Source organism: Scylla paramamosain, chromosome 21 (genome assembly GCF_035594125.1).
Source record: "Scylla paramamosain isolate STU-SP2022 chromosome 21, ASM3559412v1, whole genome shotgun sequence".
In the NCBI taxonomy this organism is placed as follows: Eukaryota; Metazoa; Arthropoda; class Malacostraca; order Decapoda; family Portunidae; genus Scylla; species Scylla paramamosain.
Genome location: NC_087171.1, coordinates 14,461,799 through 14,473,087, shown reverse-complemented (window position 1 = coordinate 14,473,087; position 11,289 = coordinate 14,461,799).

The following is an 11,289-nucleotide window of genomic DNA, read 5'->3' as shown; positions in this document are numbered from 1 at the left end:
AGTTCATTTCCCAATCTCATCTTTCTCCCTCCCTCCCTCCATTTTTTTTTTCTTCTCTCTTCCTTCCCTTCCCTTCTCATTACCAGCAGCAGTCTCTTGCATTTCCTTTCTCTCCATCCTTTCGTGTAGCTCTCTCTCTCTCTCTCTCTCTCTCTCTCTTCTCTCTCTCTCTCCTCTCTCTTCTCTCTCTCTCTCTCTCTCTCTTCACTCTTTCTCTCTCTCTCCTCTCTCTAATCACAATCTTATCTTCTCTTCACCAATTGCACTCCCTTTTCCTCCCCTCACTTCACTCGCTATTGCAATACATTACACCCAACGTTACTTAGTTCACGTGCCAAGGATTCAACTCGTACTAACACTCCTGGATGACAAGCAGCCCAGTAAAACACAGCGCTCCATGTAAGAACGCTATTAGTAGGAAGATCCTGCAGACAGCGTTTCTTACGGCACACTAAACTACATGTATGAAAGTACACACGTGGGGATATTTTACGAATCACCATAAATTTTCAGCATTTCAGCGTTATAATAATTACATCTGTACTTTAGCAAACCGACTGAAGCTTCTTACGTAGTTTATAGGAAATAGTTTTTTTTTTCTCTTTTTTTCTCATCTTTTTTTTTGTACTGCCTTGATTGCACGTCGTGAAGGAAAGGTTGGTGAAGACTACGCACGGTAAAGGAAGGTAATTTGAAGAGGAGGACAAGAAGTAAGAGAAGGAGGAGGCAGAGGAGGAGGAGGAGGAGGAGGAGGAAAACGAAATATCTGTGCATAGGAAATGTAGAAGGACAAAGAAAGAGACAAGAAAGAGTTGATTACAGGAAGATAATTTGTAGGAGGAAGAGGAGCAGGAGGAGGAGGAAGAGAACAAGGAAATTGGAGAGAGAGAGAGAGAGAGAGAGAGAGAGAGAGAGAGAAGGAGAGAGAGAGAGAGAGAGAGAGAGAGAGAGAGAGAGAGAGAGAGAGAGAGAGAGAGAATCGAGAATACAGACAGTCGGTTCTAATTAAACGACAGCTTGGGGGAGGTACATTTTTATATGCCTTCCCGGTGACCTGGGCCTCGAGGACGTCAATAACAATGCTATCTTCTTCCCTGACGTCAACAAGCTGACATCACATAGACAACCAAGGTACCAAGAACGCTACCACGCTGCTTTCCACCACTGCATTCCTTCTGCGCCTCTGGAACTACTACTACTGGACTAGTTTCGCTGATGCTTCTTCCGTCGGGAAACTAGTCGGGCATAAACTCGCCTCATAACACCTGTCTCTTTTCACCTCCACCTCCAACATATACATAAGGTTTAAAATAATACAAAACAGGCACTCAAATACAAAAACAGGCACTCAGGCAGGAAAGATACCCTTATGAATTAATAGCATCATAATTAAATAGTTGCAGATTAGTCAGTTTCAAAGCATTGCACATTATATTCCTATGCATCTACCCGTTCATACGTAAATCTAAATGTACGGTGAATAAAAGCTGGACATAACTTTAATGGGAGCTTTTAACCGCACACTTTTTTTTTTTTTTTTTCGAGAGAGAGAGAGAGAGAGAGAGAGAGAGAGCAGAGAGAGAGAGAGAAGAGAGAGAGAGAGAGAGAGAGAGATGAGAGGAGAGAGAGAGAGAGAGAGAGAGAGAAGATGAGAGAGAGAGAGAGAAGAGAGAGAGAGAATGGAACAGCAATTTAGCTATTAAGAAATAGACCAAAAACCAAACTAAAAATATTACACCAACTACACCAAACTACACCAACCACTTTACAAAACAAAAACAAGAGAGAGACAAAAAAAAATAAACTGCCAGTCAATTTGCCCCCTCCCAAAAAATAAATAAATAAACGCACCCAAAAAAAGCTCAACTGCCTCGCTTTTAAGACAGGACACTTCCCTTTCCCTCTCCACCTTGCCACGAATTCCCTAGAGGGCGTTTTCCCGTCAGCTGGTGCTCTCGATTCGAGATTACCTGCGCTACACCTCCAGGCAATAAGCGGCGGGGTGAGGAGGGAGAGAGACACAGAGATGCTACCAGCCGTTCCTCAAGTACCGAATACACATTCCCCTGAGGACGCGGGTGAGTCTAAAGGGAAGGAGATGCAGGTACAAGATGAGAGGTAGAAATGGCAGTGAATGGGGATTATAGCGGGTAGGACTAATAAAACAGGGAATGATGGAGGGAGAAGGGAGGTCGAGAAGGAGGGTGATGGGAGATCTACGAGGAGAAATAGGAGGGAATGGGAGTGCAGGGGAGGAGGGTAAAAAGCAGATGAATGAAGTGATGAGAGAGTGGGAGGGATGGACGCCGAAGAATCAATAAGGGTGATAGAATTATATAAGAAAGGGAAGAAATAAAAGGAAAATGGAGCAGCGAAAAAATAATAATAATACAAGGAAGATCACGAAACAGTAATAAGAAAGGGAGGAAGGGAGGGGAAGAATACGAGGGATGGGTGGAAATATGAGAAAATAGAGCAAAGAGTTATAAAAAAAAGGGGATGATGAAAATAGAAATAATAAAAGATATGAAGAAAAGAAAGAAAGGGAAAAAAAGAGGGAGGAAAAAGTTAGAGGAAAGAATGAATATGGATAAAGATGAGAGATATGAATAGGAGAGAATGTAACAGTAGAGAAGAGGAATGATAAAAAGGGAGACAGTAGAGGAGCGAGTAAAAATGCAAAAGATAGAAGAGTAGAGAGAAAAGAAGAAGGATACGAGAAGAAAAAATGGCGTGATATAAAGTAAAAGGGTGATAAAACTGAAGGTAATGAAGGCAAGAATGAAAAGGAAAAAGAGAAGAAGAAGGGAGAACCGAAAGAAGTGACACGAGAAAGAACAAAGAGTAGGAGAAAAAAGAAGAGATGAGGAAAGAGCAAGAGGAAAGATTGAGTGAATGGAAACGTATAAAAAAGTGATAAAAAAAAATTTGATGACAAGAAAAATAAAAGAATAAAAATAAGAACAGGATAAAGAAAGATAAAGAAAAAACAGAAAAAAAAGGAGATGGAGGAGAAGACTTACACACGCACGTTGAGAAATGAGAGAGGAAAGAAGGGAGGAAAGAAGGAAAGGAAGAAAGAAGGGAGAAGAGATAATGCAGCGAGGGTGCAGATTAGGGAGACAGACAATCAAGAAATTACAGAAGAACGGAGGGAAGAGAGAGGAGGAGGAGGAGGAGGAGGAGGAGGAGGAGGAGGAAGAGGAGGAAGAGACGCAAGGTGAAGAGAATGATTGGGGGGAGAGAAGGTAAGAAAAAAAAGAAAAAAAAGGTGAATGAGGTTGATGAGATAAAGAGGGAGGGAAGAACAGGGGTGAAATGAAATAGAGGAGGAAGGAACGGGGGAAGGAAAGAGAAGAGCGGGAAAGGAGGAGAAAGGAAAATAAAGATGCAGGATAGTGGATATTAAGACGCAAAAGGAAGGAAGAAGGGGAGAAGGAAGAATGAGAGGAGAGAAAGGAAACTGAAGAAAGGAAGAAAAAAGTGCGCGAAGATAAGAATAGTGGAAACCGAAGATAGACGAGAAGGGGAGGAAGAGGAGGAGGAGGAGGAGGAGGAGGAGGAGGAGGAGGAAGGAGGAGGAGGAGGAGGAGGAGGAGGAGGAGGAGGAGGAGGAGGAGGAAGAGGGAGAAGGAGAAGGAATAAGACGATATAAAAAAGAAAGACATACAAAGATGGAGGATAGAAAACTGTGGCACGGGAAGAACAGAAGACGAGGAGGAAAGAGGAGGGAGGAAAAATGGAAAGTTGGTGGAGAGAGAGAGAGAGAGAGAGAGAGAGAGAGAGAGAGAGAGAGAGAGAGAGAGAGAGAGAGAGAGAGATTTACCCAGGTATTTTCTTATAAAGCCAAATATAAAGAACCTCTTAACCATAAAACAAATATAATCGATCAGTATCAACAAAAATAAATCGAAAAAAGAGGAAGACAGGAATATAATACTAAGAAGTAAGAGAGAAAGAGAAAAAGAGAGAAGGGGTGGACGAGGGGGTTAAGGAGGAGGAGAAGAAGACGGAGGGGGAGCTGTCTAAAATTACAAGGGAGGGGAGAGAGAAGGAAGTGTATGGTAATGACGTAAGTAATTGGTGTTTTGATTACACTTGGGTCTTGTTAGCGGCGGGAGGGAGAGCGGGAGGGAGAGAGAAGGAGAGAGGGAGGGAAAAGAGGGGAGGGTGACTTGGAAGATGACAACACGCTCATATAAACAAGGAAAAAAGAGGGAAATTCGGCAATAGACAGTGACGAGAACCGTTATAAGAGGAGACGAGGGAGATCAGCTTGTGAAGTACTGTTAAGAGAGAGAGAGAGAGAGAGAGAGAGAGAGAGAGAGAGAGAGAGAGAGAGAGAGAGAGAGAGAGAGAGAGAGAGAGAGAGAGAGAGAGAGAGAGAGAAGGGGGGGGGCGTGAGAGGAAGAGGGGGAGAGTGTGTCACCAAAAATAATGAGGTAGGGGAAAAGGAGGAGGAGGAGGAAGAGGAGGAGGAGATCGAAAACACCAGTAGATAAATCAATAGGTAGACAGGTAAAATTCACTGACTATACGTAGAATCACAAAATACATATAAAACAACAGGAAGTATGACACACATACAGCAACAAACTGAAGGTAACCTGGCTCATATGAAGCACCTCATCATCATCACCTCGGTACATCAACCCTTTCTTCCCTCGGCTGTTCACGTCTGGTCTGGCTACTCTAATAGGGGTCGTGATTGTTGAGTCATGTTGGTCTTGTCTTCTATTCTTGCTCTATTCTGGTTCGCCACTCCCCACTGCGGATCACTCTTCACCTTACCCTCATCTATGTCTGTCTTTTTTTTTTTTAATATCTATCTTACTCATGTCTTCCTTCAGCACATCTCTTCTCATGAATTTCCTCTCTTCCTGCCTCCTGTGTACCTTTCTGCATCCTCCTGCCCATGCATTCCCCATCTGTCCACTGTACTAACCAAACCGCCTTAGTCTTGTCTCTCTAGCTTTGCCTCCAGACTGACAGTGTGCTACCTAAGACCAAAGCAAAGTCCATCTGATAGGCCTACGTGGTCCCTGACTACTAAAAAGTGTCGTGCAGTCGTGCATTCCATACCAGAGTAATTATGATTTTTTTCTCCTAGACCTCAAACATGTTATGGCAACTTTGATGTTTGTTTTCCCTTAATTTCCCGCAACGACTGTTTGCCCACGCGGTATTTTTTTTTTTTTTTTTTTTAAGCATAAACAAAGAGTTATTTTAAATGTATATACGAGCAGCGCTGAAAAAATCTGAGTATTCAGTAGATAATATTACATTTTTCTTCATTTTTTTAATACTTATCCCTTAACTAGTTTTTTAAATTACTGCCCTAGGTATTTATGTACGAGTGCTTCTCTACGTGATGTTTTACTTGTATATTTTCTTTCTGTTGAAGTACTCTGAAAATTTATCAACAGTCAAGAGATCAAACGTTTCACTGCATGCCTCGAAGTTGTAAGCCTCACGAAACTCATTAGAATGTGATAGGGTATTCCTTATGTACGTATAAAAGCGACTGACTGACTGAAGAGTGTTTGGCGCCGATACAACGAGCGATTAATTGGTTGAAGAGTGTTTGGCGCCGATACAACGAGCGATTAATTGGTTGAAGAGTGTTTGGCGCCGCAGCAATGAGGTGAGATGGCCCCGTAAGCGAAAGCCTAAGCATGTCCATTGCCCAGTAAGGCTTCCCAGGCGAGTCACAGAACACGTCAGGCCGCACCGAGGAATAAAATATTGCGTGGCGCAACACGAATAAATATTTGTTATTTTCCCTGTGGCCGCATCTAATATCTGTAATGCAGTTTTTTATTTGTATGTATGTGTGTGTGTGTGTTATCTGTAATGCAGTTTTTTTATTTGTGTGTGTGTGTGTGTGTGTGTGTGTGTGTGTGTGTGTGTGTGTTTACTTTCTATAGATACCATTACTCATTATTGTTGTTGCTGTTGTTGTTGTTGTTCTAGCAGTTATTAACATTATTACTACAACTATTATCAGCATAACTATTGCAACTTTCAACCCTTTAGCAAAACATATATTGCAGTATATTTATAACCATTCTTCCTGCATTACTTCCAATGATATATTTGTTATCTGCAGTGACTGAATCATATAATATAAACACCATGTAGAAGAATTATTCAGGAAGAACGTGTGTGTATTGCTCAAACTCCTCGTCTTTTTTCATATTAAGATGCAAGTTAAAAGGAAAATGTTCAAACTTACACCACTTAAAAGAATGTCTAAAATTTATGTGAAAATGGTTAATGTGAGGGTGCAGAAACAAGCAACGTAATTTATAAACATATCAGAGCTTCTTTAAGAGGTCTTTTTTTTTCCGGCGAAGTATATTATAACAGTGATGAAATAATGGATAGAAAGCTCCTTCACGCATTTTTCTTTCATGAACTTAAATTTTCTAGATTACTTATTCATTTGAAGATGCAGAAACGAACATGATCCATAAGCATACTAAAACAATAGAGAGAGAGAGAGAGAGAGAGAGAGAGAGAGAGAGAGAGAGAGAGAGAGAGAGAGAGAGAGAAGGAATAATCTACAGAAAACAATGATGAAATGACTTGAAGTTTTCTTTTTACACAATTTTTCTTCATAAACTAAAAAAAAAAAAGTTGCCTTGTTTCAAAGTCATTGAGCCGGAAAACCTCATAGCCAGTGATTTCTTTCCACCATCATTTCGTTCTCTCTCCAACATCGTCCCACTCCATCCTCCGCAGCACCAAGAAAATAATTTAGCTACCTTTGTTTCACCCTCTTCCTCCCCATCCCTAAACACCTGTGAATAGCTGGGAGAGACTGAGGGAGCAGGGACAAATGGGAAGGGGATGGGATGGAAGACGATGTGATAGGAATGACTAAAGTATTTTTCTAAGTTTTAGCGGGTTCTCTTTCAGGTATTCACGTCACAAAACAAGAATACAATATTTCTACGTCTCCAGAATAAACTACATCCCAGTAAGCTAAGCAGCCAAAGACAATGCCTCGAATGGTTCCTTAGTCACGTTTTTCTTGGTTTATCAACTCGCGCAACACGGCAAGCTAACCTTACCTGCTCAGTGTGATACAGTTGTGGTCAGAAGTCGAGTAACTTTTAGCGTCCACTTCTGCGTTTAGCGTTTTGGCTCAGTCTTATACTCTACCAATTGTCAGGTTTTGTAACGAGACTCAGCATATCAGAGGACTTAGCACTGAGTGAAGCGTTCAAACAGAGGTGCGTTCGGCAGGTTACTCGATTATACTGACAATGACTATATTACCGGGAGGCCGAAGCTGTGAAACAATAAAAATACTTACTATTCATTATAATTGATTATATAATCATTCATTATAATGTGTGATTAAATATTTTCAACTTTTTTTTTTGCAACACATTCTTTAAATTTGATAACTGGATGTACATATTTTTCAAAACAGTTTACTAAAAAGACCTTATTATAATTGATATTTCATCAGCTTTACTAACGCAAATGTTGGCCTTCGTTCGTTTCAATGATAAACTCTTAAAAACTACTATTTATCGTTATTTTATACAAACTGAAATCTTTAAAAAGAGATATTACTCAGCTACCAGTTTTGCCTTCATTACATACTGCACATACATATTTTTTGGACCGTGTACAGTCTCTTATACATGTAACATAAAGGGACCATCGTTCATCGCTGTGTCAACACTGCTCGCCCCGCTACGCGAGCAAGGTCCGCTACATTGCAAGAAATTCTGTTATTTTTTCAACTTTTTTTCTGTCAAAAGGTAATCTGCAACATATTTGCAATGGCAACAAGCTGCGACTTTTACAGTAACTTTTAATACGAGAAGTCTGGATTGAGGATTGCTCTTCCTCTCGGGTGGGATTACATATGAAACTCTTCGCAGACATGATAACCTTTTCCTTTTGACCCATTCTCTCCCAGTGCCTCGCTTCCATGACGAACTTTATGCGTTTGCTGTTGTAACAGATGCATTCCCCGTGAGCTGTGACAATGCTGCACTGCTCCTCACCTTCACCTTCCCAGGAGAACTATCGCCATCAGTCACCTTCCTTTCGTCTCTCACTTCCCTTACAGCGATGAAAACGCATAACAGCGCTGCATGACACTGTCGACACCAGGAAAATGAAACCTGCCATTCAGGGTCAACAGATGGTGTGTGTGTGTGTGTGTGTGTGTGTGTGTGTGTGTGTGTGTGTGTGTGTGTGTGTGTGTGTGTGTGTGTGTGTGTGTGTGTGTGTGTGTGTGTGTGTGTGTGTGTGTGTGTGTGTGTGTGTGTGTGTGTGTGATCTGTTCTCACTTATTTGCCTGTTTAAATAAAAACTTTAATACTTTTATTTATTACTTTTCTGTATAGCAATGTATTCTTACCAGATGTCCATATTAAACTTAGAGAAAAGGCGGACATGCTATCTTTATAAAAGGACACAATAAAAGCACGAACAAGAGAGAGAGAGAGAGAGAGAGAGAGAGAGAGAGAGAGAGAGAGAGAGAGAGAGAGAGAGAGAGACAGAGACAGAGAGAGAGAAGAGAGAGAGAGAGAGAGAGAGAGAGAGAGAGAGACAGAGACAGAGAGAGAGAATCCTTCCCTGCTTATCAACTTATACGTATTTACTTCACCTTAACTAAAGCAACCCAACTAATGCAATGACACCATCGTATTTCACTCTTAAATCCCCCTTTACGATATCCTCTTTCCTTTCTTGATGGATTAGTAACAAGAGACTTACAAAACTACCTCCCAGGCCTTCCCCTCCCACCCAGCCATGTAAAGAAGCGACATGACACAGAAGAGACCATGTCGTGTTTGCCATTGCATGAGAACAAGAGCCTGTGAGGCTTATATAGGGAAGGGGGAAAGGCTGGAGTGACTGACTATGGAAGGTGCCGCGAGCTCCCTACGTGGAGGAAAAATGCCAGCAAGAGTTTGTTGGAAAATGAAAGGTGGCAGTGTCGCCCAGTCTGCCTCGTAGGAAAAAAATGAGATAACTGGGGCCGTATTCACGAAGGAATTATTTACCCAGATAGGACGTATTAACTTAGTGACAAGGAATTCCTTAGATATTATTATTTAGATTGTGCAGGTACTCTCTTTGTCACCCATGTATTGAAGAAAGCCTTACATATGTGCATCCAACTCGGTCCATTGCCAACTCGGACCATTCACTATTACCGACTCGTGCCACCTGGTGAGCCAACTCGGATAATTTTGCAATACCAACTCGGACCATCAACTGCCAAGTTGAACAGTATTCGCCTTAAAGAGTGAAAGAATGGAGAAATCCACTTAGGCCTTTATTGAAGGTGATCATAATATTTAGATACCTTGCTGCTGGCAAAATCTACTGAGAAAATCCAGTTGTGCAGTAGTGATGGACTTCGGATTCGTCGAGAAAGCCATCCTTGCCACCAAGCCATTTGAAAACTATTTTCGTTTACACTGAGGCGCTCCTACGGGATCACATTTACCGTATTTTAAAGATGGAATTACCATCTTATCCACTGTCTCTTCTCCCAATAAATAAAAATGAAGGAAAAAATTATAGAAGACTTAAATTAGTAGTAAACAGCAGCTTTTGAAATCAAGAAAGCGGACTACTTGATCTTGATGCTAAAGTTGGCTCGGGTTCATTCCTGAGCCAGCCCTTTGTATCGATAACTTCTATACATAAAGCAAACGGCTATGTTAGTAATAACTTATGACATACGACTTATGATAGACGTTCTAAGTTATATGTGACACGCATCTGCTATAACCATGACATGTCACAACACTCACCTGAAACACATCAGTCCTGAAGATCAAGGAAAACAGTAATGAAGCAATCACTTACTTTTAGACAAACTGGCAACTCTGTCCCTCACTACAGACCCCTGCCGGCTGACAAACAGGACGGCGGCCTCAGCAACAATTATTACCTTAGCTAAAGAAGTTATTTTCTTACCACTGACACTATTTATGTGTTCTACTACACTGTACTGAAGGGCCATTAACGAGGAAATGTCAGTGGTATAAGCAGGTCCCGACCAGAAGTCAGTATTTGATCTCCGGTTTCGACACACACGCTCACCATCACTCCGCGGCGCACAGTGAAACGTAGCTGCTTCATGGGATTCAAGCTTTGGGTGTTCATTCGAGTCTCCGAAACCTGAAGCACCACAGTGAACCCTAAGTATGCGATTGTCTTATGCATTACACATTATCAAATTTCTTGGTAAATGTTTTTCCTACTATGTACCACGGCTCTGTTGCTCCATGAATGTTAATTTGCCATATACGAGGATCATAGGAAAATGAACTTAGTACGTGAAGTTACTCTCTCTCTCTCTCTCTCTCTCTCTCTCTCTCTCTCTCTCTCTCTCTCTCTCTCTCTCTCTCTCTCTCTCGAAGCAAAAATATAGGACATGTTCAGAGATACATATTATTGCCAGGACAATATTTTCCTCTCTCTCTCTCTCTCTCTCTCTCTCTCTCTCTCTCTCTCTCTCTCTCTCTCTCTCTCTCTCTCTCTCTCTCTCTCTCTCTCCAAGCAAAAACAAAATGTGACATGTTCAGAGATACGAATTATTGCCAGGACCCTCAATATCCTCCTCCATTCTGCACTCCTCTTTCTTTCTTTCTCTCTCTCTCTCTCTCTCTCTCTCTCTCTCTCTCTCTCTCTCTCTCTCTCTCTGAAAACATGGGGGCAAACACACAGTGAGTTGTACAAGTGGAGTCTTTTGTCCTGGAGAACTACTGTCTGCACCTTGCGCTCACTGGTAGCATTTTGCCGAGTAACTGAGTCTATGCAGATAATCTATTAATTGATTAAAGAGTCCCCATTCTTCGGCGTCTCATTGCAAGACTCGCGTGTCCGTGCAGGCAGTGGAATACAAACGCCGCATTAACATAATCCGCCTCGGAGCCAACTTTAGAGCGTTTAATTCATGAGCTTTGTCCACTAATTATCGCGAAGGTTCTCATCACCGCTGCGCCTCCACGTGGCATACAAATTAGTCCTGGAACAAGCACAGCAAAGCCTCTTCACTTCTTGCCTTTTCTTATTATTCGGCAGGCGGGAGGTGTTGAGGTCTTTTTCGCGGCGCCTTGGAATGTGCAATGCATACATTTTCGTAATTGTATTCCTGCAGCACGTGCACACCCATGCCCGGTGAAATAAACGACAGCAAACACCTCCAGCCTGTGTGTGCCGCCTTTCTCCACCACCGCGCCAAGAGGCCACACGCGTAATACCCAAAATTTTATAAAAGTGGAGAAAATTTATAGGAAGAGA